Source organism: Elaeis guineensis, chromosome 8, assembly GCF_000442705.2.
Source record: "Elaeis guineensis isolate ETL-2024a chromosome 8, EG11, whole genome shotgun sequence".
NCBI classification, from domain to species: domain Eukaryota; kingdom Viridiplantae; phylum Streptophyta; class Magnoliopsida; order Arecales; family Arecaceae; genus Elaeis; species Elaeis guineensis.
In genome coordinates, this window is record NC_026000.2 from 123,171,589 (window position 1) to 123,177,588 (window position 6,000).

Below are 6,000 nucleotides of genomic sequence, written 5' to 3' on the forward strand. Positions count from 1 at the left end.
AGTATCCCATACCTAGATTGTAGTTTACATATAGAGAAATCACAAGGTGTTATCATATAAGCACCTTAATCAGTAACTAATTGCTTATTTCTCTTTGGCCTATTTGGGTATAGTCTGCCTAACTTGGTTCAACCTTAGACTTCTCAGCTAGATTGGGCTCAAGATCAATGTTTAACTTCTGATACTGGCTATCAAAGTTGGGTTCAATAAGCTCATCACTGTTAAACAGTGAGTGGAGCGATATGATACTGACCATTTCTAAAAGGAAAAAAAATATTGATCTAATTAGTATATAAATTAATTAAACCTAAAGATATGGACTTTAGTCTAACGGTTCTTTCACTATTTTATATGAATTGATAGCCTCTACCTCCAATTCAAAAAATTATCTTAATTCTTTAATGGGTACTAAAATCCACATAGACTGCATACAGACCTGAGTATGGCTTGGCAAATCCATATGCATCTATGGATAAATTTTCAATCAATTATTTCTTCAAATAATTTTTAGTAATTAGTTTCATCCCAGTTCCATTTTAGTAGGCTAAGGGCCTTTACTGAAAGTCTCAGTTAGGTCAACCATTAATATGAATTTACTCGGTGATTCTAACTAATGAATGATCAGATCCGAATATGGCTCGATCAATCTAACCATTCATTAGATAGTATAGCAAGTCATCATATAATGAATGATAGTTCCATCATTTAGAGAAATACCAGGCATAAGGCACCTGCAATATCAATCTGAAATAATGGAGCTATTACCATTCACCTTAATGGGATGCTATGATCTAGTTATCCCCATAACTAGCTCATTTTATAGATATAATAATTTAGAGAATTTGGTTAACATAATTTAACAGAATTAAAGACACAGACTAGATAATCATACTTCTCTCACTGACTTCACCAAGTCAGATCAAGATGAACTAAAAATAAGTTGGTCCAACTGACAAGTCACAAATCCTTCCACGACTTCACCAAATCATAAAGAGGACTAAGACAAGTCAAACTAGGGGCATCTAAATCAGTCACAACTGATTTTTAGTAAGCATGGATCAATCCTAACTATTAAGTGATCTGATCAAAATATAATTCACCATGTTGGTCAGATAAGTGAGATCAGTGAGAGGGATATACCATTAATTCATCATAGACTCAATCTATATAAGTAGCTCTCAGTTAATGACTATCGATCATGACTGCCAAACTTACCTTAGACAATTGGTTAATCAGTTTCAACTTGATCAACTTATAGACTTGGGTTCAACACTGAGCTAGAGATCAAAGTCTATTTGGTCTAATCAAAGATATGGACTCGACTAACTATAATTATTGTATTAGCTCTAAAAAATCTTGATTTAATTTAATTCAATTTTTGATTAGACTTAATCAATTTCTCTATTTAGTCTATTTAATCTTTAATTATAATCCTAGGGTCTAACCCAATAAGGAGGACCTGATCCATCAAACCTATAAACCCATCCCCCATATTTTATGCGAATGACATTAGATCTTTAATTTATAATTTTAGATCTAATAGGTTTAACTTAATTCTTAATTAAGTTTGGGACTGATATGGGTTAGGATTCGATATTTAAAAATAATTTTAAATTTTATAAAATATTTTTATAAATAAATTTATGTACAAAATAATAGTTCTGAATGACTGAATCAGCTCATCCCTGGATTGAGCCAACTCATCAAAATGGGTTGACCAACTTTTGAAACTTAGTTAACTCATTGGTGATTCAAAAATTAGAATTTTTAATACAGAAACTGGGTCAATTTAGCAAGAACTAAGCCAACCCACCAGGACACTGGATCGACCCAAACAAGGACTGGGTCGACAAACTTCTGAATTGAGTTGACTCAAACAAGATTGAGTCAGCTCAGTTTGATAGAATAGCAATAGATTGTTAAATTTTTTCAAAATTATTTTGCACATAAATGATTAAAACAATTTTAATCATTAGATTAGATGTCACTTCTTTTTGCTGTTTATCTTCATAGGTAAAAAGGACACCCCTACATGCCCTAAGAGAACCCCATCGAATGGGAGGAGAGGGCTATGAAACTCTATTTTCTCCTATGATCGGATTGCCATAACAATCTATCCAATCCAACTACTACACTACTCAGATCATCTAATCTAATTAATTTAGATCTAATCTAATTTTTTTAAATCTGATTATTATATTTTGATCATATTAAAATTAGATAATAAACATCACAAATAAATATCACATGCTTTAATTTAAAATCAGATTTTAAACTATATGCATAGATATACATATCATAAAAAACTTAGGGCTCTGATACCACTAATCGAAAAGTGCAGGGTTTTATGCATGCATTTCAAAAATTTTATAGTAGAATAAAGATAGATTAATCTATAAATACATGCATAAGATCAGATCTTAAAACACCTACAGAAAGATCTATATATGATATAGTATGCATAATTTGAATTTAAAATAAACACCTACAGGAAGATCTATGACATGATATAGTATACATAATCTAAATTTAAAATTAGTAAGTATGTAAAAAAATCAGCACAAGCAATAAATCATATCTACAGATGCTAGGGTTTTGAACCCTATACCTGAGCACGGTTAGATGAACACCACCATTGAAACTTATGGATCTGAAGCTCTGCTAGTCACTCATAGCCACACAAAGTATTTGACCTCTATGGATCGTCCACACGAAGCCCTCGAACCGATCAGCCTTCTACGAGAGTGCTAGCTCACATAGATGGCTTCTAATGGTAGATCTGAATTGATCTCCTTCTTCGATCAACTTGGACCCTTCCAATATCGAAGATGGATCAGTGGAGGTTGTTGGATGGTGGAAAAAATTAGATGAAGACTCTCTTCTCTTTAGTTTTTTTCTCACACAGAAATCTTAGAACGATTCTAGATCTCTCACCCAAAAAGGAGTTGGATCTCCTCCAATGCTCATGCCAAGGAGATAAAAGCCACCCCAAACCTCATGCCCCTAAGAGAGGTTTGGCTCCTTTCTTTCCTAGCCCTCTCAGGTGAAAAATTTGAGAAGAATTATTGGAGCAAAAAAGATCATATCTTTTATGGTTATTGAACACAAGGTGAAGAGGTTGGATATGTTAGATGTGTGCCCTAAATACCAGATTGGCTGACACATTCCTGTACAAATGTAAGGGAAATTTATAATTTTGACTATAAATAAATAAAAAATTATTCTACTATCACATTGTGTACATTATGTCTGTGATACATCCTTTGAGTTAGTAGGAATGTTAATTCATATTTTTAAGAGTTGAAAATTTAAAGCATGAATTTACATAACTAACTCATAAACAGCTCCTGACTATAGGATCATCACGAGGATGGTGATCGATCCGGAAGGTTGGTGTATGATCATTTTTTAGGATAGATGTGTCTTGAGTCTATGGTGTGGAGACACCGGAGCGAGAGTACAGGTATTCATTGAGAACGAGAGTACTGAACGTGACCATCTCAAGCAGTCATAAGGAAGTCTACCTTTCATCGATGACTAGCTTGATGCTGCAGCTGTGTGTCTATTCTTCAACCTGAGGTACATCGACAGTTTATCTTGAGTGTGTTCTAGTTTGACTACACCATAACTCGATCTCCTAGTCATTTGAAATTCTGAGATGTATGTTGGCTGTAGCATATTCATTGTAGGAATCAGATCGCACCAAGAAGGGATCTATCAACCTCGGTAGATGAGAGGAGTAGTCCTATGATGATCGAAAGATCGAGCCTTAAGCCCATGGCCATGGCAGAGTAAATAATGGAAAAGAGTTTTCATTGAGGTTTCACATCAGACTCGATCAATCGATTGATCCATATGACTGATGTTGGGTTTGACGAGTTCACCTTAACCCTAATTCAGTCGGGACTCATGATAGAGGAACTCAATCACACAGATAGCTGCACCGAGAGGTTCGTCTTCATTTCTAATGGATTGTCACCATATACTGCTAGGTGTCACTGATAGATTTTGGAAGCAATTAGAATGATCTTGATGATCGATCATTCTAATTGTCTGAATCAGAAGAGTTCTGGTCCATCGAAAGGAGTTTCGATGATGTCGATGATGAGATCATGATATGTCTATTATCATATGAAAATGAACCTAATTGGATCACACAAATAAGAGTTAGGTCTGGATGTCATCAATTGAGCTAGCCCAGTTCGATTGATTTGGATTAGATCAATTAGGTTCAAAGAAATCGTGCTAGCACATGATTGAGCCTAACTTTCTTCTTGTGTAATCTTTTCTATCTCGACTGAACCAAATATGATTTGACTCACCCAGAGAACTTTGAGAAGGTTTTCTCAGTCTGACTAGAGCCAGTCTAGCTCAAAAAGACTTATCTTAATTCATGAGATGAATTTAAGACAACACCTGCTAATTCCTATCACCTACCATTTTCATTTTAAGACATTGGTCAAACGTTGACCCATGGACCTTGGACTGAAGGCCACTTGGCAAGAGGTCATTGAAGATTTTTTATGGAGTGTCCACCTACTAAATTGGGTCTCAAAGTGGGTGTCATATTCAGATTGGGGTGCGCCTCAAGTGGATAAGGATAGAGTCCCATGAGATGAGGACTCTGATCCCTTGATCAACTTGGACTGTGGGGCGCCAATCTCACTGTGCTTATCCAGTATTGGTGCCAACAGTAGGAGGGATTATGGAATTCTTATCTGATATGATTAGATGATATCACTCTATCAATTAAAATTTTTTTAAAATTAATTAAAATTTTTTGATTGATCGAATGATGTGGCACTGCATGGCGCAGCAGGGTCTATTTAAACCCTGTCTGTGCCTAGGGTTTAGAGATGCTGCTCAATAACCAGCAAAAGCCTAAATCCTCTCCACTTTCTATACCCCTCTGCTCCTCTCCCTCCCTCTTCACATCCAAGAGATTGGGCATCCATCTGGTGCTTATCCAAGGCGTGGTGGCTTCCTGATTAGAAGGCTGCAGAGATTTATCGAGAAGCTGCTGCTCCAGCTTCAGAAGATCTTTTGAAGATCTTCCAGATCAGATCCAGATCTAATTTTTGAAGCAAAGATTCATGAGGAGAAGATGATCTAGATCCTACTTGAGTGGATATCGGTAGAGGCTAGGCGACTGCTTGGCTATTTTAGAACCTTGGGCATTGCTGCGATCATCTACAGGATAATCTAGTTACCCTAGAGGTATTTCTCTATTCCTCATGATTTTAGATTTAATTTTAGATTTAATATCAGATAATAAGAATTAGATCTAATAGATCTTAGATCTAAAATATCATAGGATAATTTTTTTAAAATATTCTGCCCCAGATCTCATTAGATCTGAAAGATCCTATAAGGAAAAAGTCAGTTTTTCCTTCAACTGGTATCAGAGCCAGATTGATGGCTCTATTTCAGATCTAATTTAGATCTGATTTTTATTTTTATTTATCTGATATTGATGGATTTTAGATATCACATCAGATATGATAGGATCTGAAATCAAAAAATTTAAAATTAAATCTAAGTAGATCTAACATGTATGAGATGCATGACTAGACTAGGAGTAGTTTAATCTATGAATAGTCTTATTATTTTATATTTTAATATGATTAAAATATAAATTAGATCTAATTTATTTTCTATTTTTTTGATATTATAAATATTATATTCAGATCAAAAAATTAAAATTTAATTTAATTAATTCATAAGATTGATCTATTGCATGTCTAGACTAGAATTGTTCTAGTAACTGTCTAGAATAGATTTATATTGAATAGTTTAATTTAAATTTTATTTTTCAGATATTATATGTGATGTATCAGATTTGAAAGTATGCTAATTAGATCAGATTTTAATACATGAGATGTATACAAAGCATGTATAAGTTAGATCTGAAATTATACATGTGATATGTAACTTAGATCTAACTAGTTTTATAGTTAAATTAATATTTCTGATTAAGGTGTTCCTCATGGCTGTCTGGTC